This window comes from Canis aureus, chromosome 1, assembly GCF_053574225.1.
Source record: "Canis aureus isolate CA01 chromosome 1, VMU_Caureus_v.1.0, whole genome shotgun sequence".
Classification (NCBI taxonomy): Eukaryota; Metazoa; Chordata; class Mammalia; order Carnivora; family Canidae; genus Canis; species Canis aureus.
The window spans coordinates 13,931,822-13,944,760 of record NC_135611.1 but is presented as its reverse complement, the minus strand read 5'-3'; positions in this window follow the sequence as shown (position 1 = coordinate 13,944,760).

Genomic DNA, 12,939 nt, shown 5'->3' with positions numbered 1-12,939 from the left:
AATTAAAAATGAGTCCTATTGAGAAACGACATTCGTCAGAAAATAACCTGTGACACAGGTTTGGAGAGCAGTACCTCTCCCACACTGTTTAAATGATGCAATAATTATTCTGCTTACATTTATGCTATTTCTTTTAATACTCAGATAATCATTTCGTGGAGGTTTTTTTCATTTTTCACATTTTGCTTAGTGTGCACAGATGTCATGCTATTTGAAAAGATAATTTTAGTTTTGAAAATGGATTTCGTATAGAACTATTTTCAAGATCCACCCATAAAATAAAACCAGTTTGGCAGCCAAGTCAAGACCTCACATAGCTACATCTCTGCCTGTGTCTGTCTGTCCATCTTTCACCATTTCTGGTGTCTTTTTTTACTCTCAGATTAATTGCAGGGTCACACTGTTTATCAAAGACAATGTGGAAAAAAAAATTGCTTTCTCCTGAAAGTGTCAGGGAAGAAGACAAAGAGAAGGAAACCTGGGATATGCGGTGGGATCGTCAAAATACTGTCAAGACAAGGGCTCCTCGTCCTTGTGGTGCTTTGTCTCTGTGTTGGCCTCGGGTGGGGTGTATCGGTCGGTGGTAGTGCGAGGCTGGTTTTGGTGGTTATCTCAACCCCGGCACCATAGGCTGAGTTTGTGTCCATGTCAAGGTTGATGCAAAGGCTGAGTTCACGTTGAGGATGGGCATTCGGGAGAAGAAGATTCCGGACCTCGGGGTATCTGAGAATTTACACAGGCCTTGGGAAAGCAGTGGACATGCTGCAGGGGAGGAACGCAGATTTGATCCAAACCTTGTCCTAAGGAGCAGGGAGACGGCAGGGACCCCTGGGTCCCAGTCTGGGTGGGACAGTGTTCGGCTTGCACAGTCCCTGGGAGGCAGCGCCGCGTAATGAGGCCGCTGGCCTGGGAGCCCCGAAGCCAGCGACTGGTCCCCGCTCTCACTGGGGAAGTCATGGGGAAGTCTCACTTGTGGCCTATGCTTCCTCTGTAAAATATACCTTGAAGGTTCGTCCGAATCCCAATCCAACGTGATTGATTATCAGTTAGGAAAATCGGTCTTGGGCAGCCCTGGGGAGTTCAGTGGTTTAGCGCCGTCTGCAGCCCAGGGTGCGATCCTGGAGACCCGGGATCGAGTCCCGCGTCGGGCTCCCTGCGTGGAACCTGCTTCTCCCTCTGCCTGTGTCTCTGCCTCTCTCTCTGTGTTTCTCATAAATAAATAAATAAATAAATAAATAAATAAATAAATAAATAGATAGATAGATAGATAGATAGATAGAAAAAGAAGGAAAAAAAAAAAAAAAAAGGAAAGCGGCCCCCTCCCGGCTGCTCAGCGCACCGTCCACGAGGTGGCGCTGCTCGTCACGCTGCCGCCCGGGACTCCGGCAGCTGCCGCAACCGCTCGAAGGCTCCGTCGCCAGGCCCTGCACCTGCTTCTCCAGGACGTGCCCCAAGTGCTCTCTTCTCTTTGCCGCCCAGACGCAACACCCTTCCACTGTCCCCCTGCCTGCCCCCCAAGTGTTAACGTTCCTTAGCGTCTCAGTCCGGGGCGCCTTTGGTTACCGATGACAATTACCTGGCCTCGGTCCTGAGCTCTGCGCTGACCGCGCCCCAATCCGTCTCTGCGGGGCCTCCTTGCGGAGCTCCGGCCACCAATATCCACGCGCCCCGAGCACACCTACATGTCACACGGACACCCCAAGCTGAATTCACCTGCCCCTCTTTCCCTGCTCTCTTTCTTTTTTTTTTTTATTAAAATTTTTTATTTATTTATGATAGTCACAGAGAGAGAGAGAGAGGGGCGGAGACACAGGCAGAGGGAGAAGCAGGCTCCATGCACCGGGAGCCCGACGTGGGATTCGATCCCGGGTCTCCAGGATCGCGCCCTGGGCCAAAGGCAGGCGCCAAACCGCTGCGCCACCCAGGGATCCCCCCTGTTCTCTTTCTTTGTGATATGGCTGTACCATCACCCAGAGGTCCTAACCGGACTGCACAATTTCCACAACGATTCTCCTCCTTTCCCCACACAGCCAATCACTACATCCTGATATCTTTCAAATTCACCCACTATCCTGATCCAAACTCCTTGGGTAATAGAAACACAACTCTATCTGGAGTGTCTCTTGTCTTTCTTTTCCCTCATCCATTCCCCAGTGTGGCCACATGCACATGTTTGCACGTACACGCACATATGGAAGTGTACGACACACATGCATGTATGTATACATGGGTATATGCTTGCATGAAGAAAGATTTATAAAGACATGTATACAGGGGCACCCGGGTGGCTCAGTCGGTTGAGTGTCCTACTCTTGATCTCAGCTCAGATCTTGATCTTAGGGTCTTGAGTTGAAGCTCCCCATTGGGCTCCATGCTGGGCATGGAGCCTACTTAAAAAAAAAAAAAAGAAATGTATATAAATATATATATGTTTATTTACATATTGCCTCCTCCTCACCCTGGTGTAAGGTGAATGAAGGCAGAGATCTCGTCCACTTTGTTGTATGTTCCATCTCCAATGTCTACACCAGTGCCTGGTACATAGTAAGTGCTCAGTATTTGTTGAACAGATATTCCCCATTGAACAGATAATTGTGGCTGGAGGAATGCTGTATGTTGGTTGTCTTAGATATTGTCTTAGATTTTTTTTTTGTTTTTATAGTGGGAAGAAAGAAATACTCAGATCAGAAGAGTCTCATATTTCAGAGCCTCCTAGGGAGGAAACCAGGTTGAACCAGTTTCCTGGCCACAAACTCCAGGTCATTAAAAAATTTCATTTCACAGCCGTCCTCCCAGCTGCTGTCCACGGGGAGGCGCTGCTCTAAAGCGTTTGCCTAGGGCTAAGAGGAACCAGGCCACACTCAGGAGCTCTGTTTTTGGCCCAAGAGGTCATGTGTCCATGACACATGGGCTGGGGGTTCTCTGAGAGACATGACGCAGGTTTCCATCCTCCTGATTTTGATAAAAAATATGAGATCAGTTCTTTTAATGTGTGGGTGAGTTAGACACTCATCCACCTTAGGAGGGATCCAGCTGGGCAGGCCCTCAAACTGAGGTGTATCGAGGACACTTAGAGTCTTTTTCTCTTTCTAATCTCTTTCTGGCACTGCCTTGAATTCCCAAGATTGTGTCACTCCTCAAGGGGCACCTGTAAAATAGTTTATTTTTTTTAAGATTTTATTTATTTATTCATGAGAGACACACAGAGGCAGAGACACAGGCAGAAGGAGAAGCAGGCTCCCTGCGGGGAGCCTGATGCGGGACTCAATTCCAGGATCCGGGGATCATGACCTGAGCTGAAGGCAGACGCTCAACTACTGAGCTACCCTGGTGCCCCCAGTCAAGTTATTTTAAAGCATTATCTAATGGGAGAGGCAACTCATTAGCAAGGACATATATAAGCACAGGCTGGTTTATGTGATTATTTCATTATCATTCTCTGCTATCTTGAAAGGTGCTGGTTTGGTTGAGGGTGTGTGGATAATAAACTTGAATAGACTGGGGGCAATGTGGGGGAAGCTGGGCATTTGGAAGCGTGGCAGAGGATCCTTGAAAATGAGAAAATCGTTTCCAGGAATGGGAGGGGCAGAAGAGAAAACCTTCTATTTTGTAATTTTGTTTGGGTCTGGTTCTGCTCCATAAGACTGCTTTCAAAATCTATGGATTTTCGTATTTCACATTTCATTGCTTCTGGGAATTTCTCAGCCATGTCTCTTCAAATTTGCCCCTCATCCATCTTCTGTATTTTCTGCTTGTGAGACTTAAAATAGATGCATAATTTCTTTTTTTTTAAATTTTTATTTATTTATGATAGTCACACACACAGAGAGAGAGAGAGAGAGAGGCAGAGACACAGGCAGAAGGAGAAGCAGGCTCCATGCACCGGGAGCCTGACGTGGGATTCGATCCCGGGTCTCCAGGATCACGCCCTGGGCCACAGGCAGGCGCCAAACCGCTGCGCCACCCAGGGATCCCAGATGCATAATTTCTTATTCTATGTTATGTATCTATTAATTTTCCTTTTACACTTTCCATCTTCTTCTTTACACTCCATTCTCAGTTACTTCTTCATATCTTTTATTTCATTAATTCCTTCTTCAGTGGTGTCTAATATGTTCAACCCTCTATTCAATAATTTCAACAATTTTTAAATTTCAATACTTGTATATCTCATTTCTAAGATTTCTGTTTGGTTCCCTTTCAGATATGCCCGATCATATATGATGGTCTTACCACTTGTTCGTTTTGGGGACTCTAACTTTTTATTTTTTTTAAAACATTTCATACATGGCTATTTTACATTCTGCATATGATAGTTCCAGTAGCTGAAAATCTTGGGCTCTAAATCTGTTTTGTTTATTTATTTCTGCTGACCTTATCTCATGGTGGCTTATTTCATTGTATGTTTGGTGATATTTTATTGTAAAATCAGAGTTGGTTGATATTCGTCTGCAGGAATACTGGAGGCATTTATTCTCAAATGATTTGCGTCTTTCTTTTCTGAGAGCCAGGGAGCGCTACTGATCCGTAATTGATCTAGCATCCTTTCAGCATCCAGGGCTTAGGATGGAAGTCAAGGAATCAGATATCCCACTTTTTGAATTTTCTTATCCTTTGAAGCTCAGATTTTAGCTCACAGGTTTTTGTTGTTGCTGTTTTTAGATTCTGGAACCGCGCCGTCCACTATGCTAGCCATTAGCTCTCTGTGGTTAGTAACCTTAAGTAAAATTAAACATACAGTTTCTCAGTCACACTAGCCACATTTCCAGAGATCAACAGCTACATGTAGCCTGTGGCAACCACACTGGACAACAGAGATATAGAATGTTATCATCACCGGGGACATTTCTGTTGGATAGTGATATTCTTGAACATCACTTTCACATCAATGCATAAAAGAGGATGCTTTCTAAGAGTAAGCTGTTGTGTAGAGGAAGGAACCTTCAGAGTTCCTAGTATTTTCAGATTACCCAGTATTTCATACTGCCCAAGGCATAATACAAAGATCATCTTATGCATCTTCCTCCGGAGAGCAGTGCAATAAACAAGGCAGAAAATAGCAGAGATTTTTACTAGGAGGTAGGGTACAGCGATCTCATTTATTAAGAAGAAGCACTAAGACAGCCCCGTGGCAAGTGTATCAGAGGGAAGAAAGATGAGAAGCAGGAAGTGCAGCCTGGAGGCTCTTGCAGTGTTCCAGGGGAGAAACGTCAAGGCCTCAGCTAAGTCAGCGACAGTGCAGGTAGGGAGGAAAAAAGAGCCATGACATTTAAGTGAGAGTTAATACTGACAGGGTGTTTTGGATACAAGAGAAAAGAGGAGGAGAGCAGACTATGATTCAGGTTTTCGGTTGAACCAGGAGCCAGATGGTGATGCTGTTAACCAGAATGGGCAGTGTTAGAGAAGGGACAGTTTAGGGGAGGTGATGAGTTCACTCTGGGCCATGCGGTGTTGGAGGTGCTGAGCCTAGCGCAATGGTGTTTGGAGGTACTTTGGCACCACCTACAAAGGCCTACAGGTCACACTGTAGGGGCTAAAGGGAGCCCCCAGCCAATATGTACTGAACACTAGGAGTGAACAAGAAACCTACTCTGATCCCCCTTCTCTGATACTTGAGCCGTTTGGCACAGAGGAGAGCCGAGGACAGCTCCAGGACCTGTTCTGTGACAAATGCCATCAGCTTTAGCCTTGTGTGCATGTTAATCATAAATATCAGAGCTTCTCCTCTTTCAGCCCTTCTGGGCCTCATCCCATGCCCCATGTTCTTCAGATCTGCCCCCACAATCCTGGATGGGGAGACCAGAATATTTGGGAGAGGGGCCTGCAGAGTCCGCCAGCCTCGGGCCTTAATGAGAGGGCCTCAATGCTCTCCCTGAGAGCACCCCCATCTCTCTGTAGGTGAGAGCCCAGCCCCACTCACCTGATGTAGCTTGGGGGCACCAGGTGTGTGGCTTGGAGATGGTGCCCATCCTGGCTGAAGTCCTTAGAACCTTCTCCAGCCTCGGCAAAATGCATGCAAAAGGAAAACTCAGTGGAAACAATCCTGGGATGGTTGTTGTCTGTTGAGAATCTTTTGTGTACCGGGTATGTGCCAGATGCCTCTAGACACTACTGCATTTATCTGTAGCACCAAAGCCCTGTGGTGTAAGGACTGGTATCTTCATCCTCGCTTAGCTTCTCGAACTTTTGATAATCGCCTTTTGCCTCCTCCTCAATCCCACCCCTGCTCTCTCTCAAGGCTTGACATACCAGTTGATTGCCTTGCTAGCTTTGTTCCCTAGATTCCAGCAGCACGTGGTGCATTATTGCAATTCAGTGATAAAAATAAGACTCTCTTTGATGTCAGGGACATGGGTTTGCTGGGTGGAACCCAGTGCAGAAGGCTGGGTGTTGGTGGGCTCATTTCATTTGCTGTCATGAGATGCTTTATCTCTCTTCCTGGGAATACTAGAAGTTTTATGTACATCAGAATCTCCCCAGAGCCTTGCTAAAAGGCAGATTCGGAGGTCCCATCCTTATGAGTTCTGATTTATTATTTAAGGTGAGGCTCACAAATGAGGATTTTGAAACAAGCACCAAAAGTAATTCTGAGGCAATTTTTAAGGATTCCACATTGAGAAGCTGTGTTAGCGCCATGGGGCTGTGCATCTTTGTAGACACTTTGCTTCTCCGCTCGCTGCCGGTCCAACCAAGTGGGTCACTGGAGGGCTGTCTTCTAGCCCTGGGGGCCTTCTGTCCTCCAGACCAACATCTTCTCCCTCAGCTCAATGCTTATATCAAGCTGTATCAGTCAATATAATCAGTCAGCAAGTACTTATCGGGTTGCCACAGATTATGTAACACTTCATGCTCATAGACTCAGGCCCTCCCTCAAGGCTTTAGAGAGGCAAGTATATAATTAAGTGAAGTGTGTTCAGAGAAGGGCAATAATTAGAACAGTATTTTTCAATGGGAGGGGTAGATCAGAGAAGGGAGGAATGAGTCGATAAAGTCTTATGGAGGTGTAGACTCTGAGCAGTTTAGAGACTCAGATTATATTGATTAAACATTTACTGGGTAGCTACTAAGTGCCAGGCACTTCCATATACACTGCTTTTGTTATAAGAAATAGAATTCATACTTAAGTACTTATGAATAGAATTCATACTTAAGAGCTCATATTCTTCTCATTGGCAGAAAGAACCAATAATTCTTTATAATCATTAGGGTTCCCTATAGGAGCCTTATAGACTCAAGCCTTTCATCACCAAATTGTAGCCTGAAGGGTATAGTGTGCTTGTCCAAATGTGTAGTGGTAGGCCAGGGGTGGCAGCTGGGGTTTGCCAAACTCCAAATACTTGAGAGAGTTGGGCATTTGTCGAAATAAACACAAACACATAAATAGATTAAGAGCATTTCCTTGGGTCCTTTCATTTTCTCTCACTTTGCAGATCTTGGGATCTTTAAGCCTCAACACTGAAGCTTTTCTTAGATTCTGGTCCACAGATGAGTCAGTAATTTGTGCCAACCTCACAAGGAAGAAGGAAAAACTGCCAAAGATGCAGGCCGAGTCTGTGGTTTTCAAGCTTGTTCAGGAGTGAATCATCATTATAATTTGCACTACTGTTTTTTTCAGATGAAAAACACGGGCATAGAGTTTTTGAGGCAGCCTTGATTTCAGAGTAAGAAAGACCTGGGTTTGAATCACATTATTTAAAATTTACTGTTTAGAGACCTTCAGCAGTTCACTGCACCTCTCTGAGCTTCCATTTCCGGCCTGTGACATATAGAGAACATTCCCTGCCTCTTACTGAGGGTTACATGAGATAAACGATTAAAACACCTTGTTTAGTGCCTGGTGATGGGAAACATTCAACAAATACGTGACTTCTTCTTTCATTGTCCAAAGTTCAATGCCATCTGATACCTATTTCTGTTAACTTTCAATTATTGCCAAAGGTTGAATAAATTATTTAAGTCACATCTATTAATATTTTATTTCTGTGGACGGGGGACGTGTCATTTAATGGTAGTCGAGGAACATTTTGACCCAACTTGTGGCACCCGGGACACTGCGGGAGCACAGCTTGAGAACCTCCAGCCAGTGTGATTTTAGGAATGGTTTTGTTTCATGTGATATGGACTTTTGCCTGCCCTGCAAACCTGTCCTCACCCCTCCCTGCCCTCATCCTCAAGATTAGGGTTGTTTGAGATAGAAGAGATTATCTCCATGGTAGATGCAAATATTCTTGACGTCCTAGCACGAAAGAGTTTGCGGATGGGCAGCTACTACAAACAACACTGTGCTACCTCTAAGGGTGGCACAGATTCTGGCTCCTGGGCTCTGTTGGAAAATGAGCATGATTGCAAAATAAGAACAATGGCAATGACAGCAGCAAGAGCAAACCCAACACCATTCTTGCTTTTCAGGGACCAGCATGTTTGCAGTGTGCCCCTAAGCCTTCCTGAGCCTGAGAAAATTTACCTTTGGTGTAATAGAAGCTCCTTATTACATGACTTCTTGGTATATCATGAGTTCTCATCTCTATTTATTAAATGAGTGCCTCTGAAGTTAAGTTCTTATGGTTGGGGGTGTGTAAGAAGGTTGAATCATGAATATGGCCTTTAATGAGATCTTTCAACCTTGGCATCTGGGTATGATCACTGGCCAATCTGGTTGTTGTCCTCCCCTTGAATTTTCATGTAAACAAATATGGCACCCTATTATACCTCACACCAATTTCAATTTCAAGTCTGAAATTCCAGAATGTCAAGGCTGAGAGTTCCTATTGCACAAACCCTTAATTTTACTGATAATTAAATGGAGGCACAGTTTTTAATCCCTTTGAAAACATGTTAATACAGATACCTCATAACATTAATGAATAGGTGCTGATCTTCACTGCTGACCCAGACCTGGGGTTGTAGAGGTTAGTTTGCCTAACTCCATCCATAATGGGGTATTTATAAACTTTGGCAGCCTCCTTCCTTCTCTTTGTAAAACTGGTGGTTTTTTGCATTTAAGGCATTTGTGCACCTTGTGACATACTTTTTTTTTTTTTTTTTTTTTTTTTACTAAAGAAGCACCAAGGTTTGGATTTATTTGCATCTATATAATAAAAATTTATTTGAAAAGAAAGGCGTGTAAGTTCAGTTTCTGATTTACTGCCCCGCTTTCCTCTCAATTGCTTGAGAATTGTAGGGAAACTTTTCATTGTAGGGAACTCCAGAAATTGCAATATATCAACCACAGCTATTAATGGTTTTTAGATTCTTTCTTGTGTCCTAATTTTTTTCAAAGCCATAGTTTAGGCCAAGCTTTTGTTTTATATTTCCATTTTCAAACCAGTCATCTAAATTGTAACTTGAAATTTTAAATTTCAAAGCATTTTGCTTCCAAAAGCTATTGGAAAAACTATGGTGAAGTTGCAAAAATATGTTTTTTAAAAAAGATTTTGATATGACTGAGAAACTTACTATGGAATTAGAACTAGTAATCTGAAGATCCATTTGATTTGATCCTTTCGGTAGTCAGATAAACCAATTTGTAGGAGCTCACGGTTCTTTGTATCATCCAAAGCAGCTGTAAAATCCATAGTAATTCATACTCTATTTTGGAAGGAGACAAGTCATTAAAAAAAAAAAACCCATTTGTGGAGACCTGTAGAAACTTACCAAGTGAGAAGCCTCTGAATTTTTCATACTATATCTTCCTGCTTTATTGTGCTATTAATTATACACAGGTCACTTACTACTCAAAAACAAAAATTGCTTTGTTCTGTGAGATTTCATGAACAAGCATGCTGTTGGCCCTCACAGAAGAGCTAGACTGTAGATTTTTGATTGTACTCCTGTGTTCTGACGATTAACTCTGTTGGAATTCACAAGCTTTCTCCACCCCCACCTCTTTTTTCCAACACAAAGTATAGATATTGAGGAGACACACAGCTGAGTAAAATCTCCAGTAGTTTGTACTCATTCGTATTCTTTTTTTTTCTTTTTTAAGAGAGTGGGCACACACATGCATGTGTGGGGTTTAGGGGAAGGGCAGAGAGAGAGGGAGAGAGAGAATCTTAAGTGGCCTCCCCACCCAGCCCTGGGCCCACCTGACACAGGGCTGGATCTCACAACCCTGAAATCAGGACTTGAGCCAAAATCAAGAGTCTAAGGCTTAATCAACTGAGCCACCCAGGTGCCCCTATACTCATTCATATTCTAATATAGTATCTCTATACTTAGTCATCAGTACTTGTCTTTTGAGTTTCTTTTCTAGACTGGTAAGACTTTGTAACAGCACTTTTGTCTTACTGGGTTTCTCCTGCTGTAATGACTGGGTGGCTCAGGAAGGTGAGTACCTGTGATCAAGCTTATTTGGAAATTGAAACCGAACTAGCGAACATAGGCTCATTCATATCACGTTTTGACCAACAAACTAGAACAGGCCAGAGTCATATAATCATGTGCAACACCTTAGATTTTCTAGGAACAGAGGCAAAGTCTCAAAAAAGTGACAACCTTTTCCTTAAAAAATTTCAGATGAGAGTTTGAAAGCAAAATATACATAAGCTATGCTTATGTTAGTTTTTTTTTTCCTAATGGTTTACTGATTTTAAGAACAGCTTTTTAGAGTGCCTGGGTGGCTCAGTTGGTTAAGCATCTGCCTTCAGCTGAGGTCATGATCCCAGGGTCCTGGGATCAAGCCCCACGTTGAGCTCCTTGCTCTTCTGGGATCCTGCTTTTTCCTCTCCCTCTGCTTGTCACTCCCCCTCCTGGTGCTCTCTCCCTCTCTGTCAAATAAATAAATACATACATACATACATACATACATAGATAAATTTTGAAAAAATGGCCTCTTAGACTATGAAGTTATAAATATAGATGAAATGCTGATTAGAAAAATCACTATTTTGAAATAGTTGTTGTAATAATTGATCCAAGGAAGAATTATTAATGGGTGCTAAAATTTGAAAATGTTTGATAAAGACAAGGATATTTACATTTTTAAAACATCTCCTTCCTTTTTGTTTTTATAATAATTATGGCTATGTAAAAGAGTGTCATTTTTCTTAATAATTATGTACCAAAATATTTAGGGGTAAAGAAGCATGATGTATGCAACTTATTCACCAACACTTCAGAATATGTTAGTGTGGATATATGTATATGTAGGAGAGGAGAGAATTACAAAGTGAATGAGACAAAAAGTTACTGATTGGTAAGTTTGGGTAAAGCATATATAGTTATTCTCTGTAACATTCCTGCAATTTTCTCCAAGTTTGAAATTAATTCTAAATAAAAGTTTAAAAAAACTATCTTTTTAGAAAATTCATAAAGAGAAGGCCGATTTGATTTAATAAAAATAAAAATATCTATACTTTGAAAATATAATCAAATTTAAATTTTTCCATTGACAGCAATGGAAAAATATAATGGCATTAGTGTATGTTTATACATCAAATGAACATCTATAAATCAAGAAAATATAAATAACTCAAATTTTAAGTGTAAGACATGCAATAATGCATTTAACAGAAAAAATAAATGCCAACGAATATGAATAGATGCTTAATTTATAGCCAAAGAATTAAATCAAAATGAGGGTAACCCCACTTTTACCATTTTAAGCAAATTTATAAAAATCGATAATGTTAGGAAAAATTGGTGGCTTCCTTTTTCTACTCCCATGAAAGAAGTGTGGATGGACTAACACTTTCATATTTTTCTACTTGCAACTCGTTCTGCCCAATGAGGATTGGTTAGATTGGGGAGAACCTGATCTGCATGGGGCTAAGCTAATCAATATATTATGTTGAGAGCTCCCATGTACTAGACACTATGTGGAACACGTTATGTACATATATCATTAAACCCTTAAAACAGATCTATAAAGCTGGAACTATTAGTATTTCTCTTTCATCAATATTTTAGCTTTATGATCTATTAAAATTAATTGGCCAATGTTAAAACTAATTGGCCGAGTAAAGGAGAAGGAGTTGGTAATTCACCAAATAATACTGGGAACATTGGCTAGATAGTTAGGGATATTTGAGTATTTGTTTATATCCCTACTCCCCCCCCCCCCCCCATCATAGACCAAAATAAATTCTTGATGGAACTAAAAAGAAAGAGGTAAAAAGAAAACCTACAAGAAACTGTAGATGAGTAATTACCTGTTCTCCGGAAGGGGAAAGACTGTAAACAAAAAACACAAAATTATCAAGGAAAAGATACACTTATCAGATAAAAAGACATCTTTTTTCAGGATCAACCAGTACATATCATGGATTGATTACCAGTGAGGACTTATTTGGAGAAAATGGCTAGGGCCCGGTTAGAAAACTAGTGTGCCAACATTCGCAGGGGTGATACTGAAGGTACCCTGAGGCTCTCTCACTAAATTTTATATTCCTCCAAGGAGGGACTGTGTTCTTCTCACCTTTATGTCCCTACTGTCTTGTGATCACCTGGTCCATCCTGTGCATTCTGTTCTGTGTTTTGATAGACTGAGTAAATAGAACAGTGGTATTCAGGTGTGGCCAAAGTAGCATGCTAGAAAGATCGGTGACATACACGGGTAATGAGAACTGGAACAGTTTGGTGCTTTGAAGCAACTTGATTGAGTTCTACACCCATGTTTCTAAAGTCACTAAATCAATAAAACTCTAATTTTCTAGACAGTCAGCTACAAACAAGTTATCAAATAAATTATCTGAATTACATATCATCATACGAAACTCCCTTGTGTATAGTTAAAAAAAAAAATCCATGAAGGGACACCTGGGTGGCTCAGTAGTTGAGGGTCTGCCTTTGGCTCAGGGCGTGATCCCGGAGTCCAGGATTGAATCCCACATCAGGCTCCCTGTGGGGAGCCTGCTTCTCCCTCTGCCTGTGTCTCTGCCTCTCTCTCTTTGTGTCTTTCATGAATAAATAAATAAAATCTTAAGAAAAATCCCATGAAGA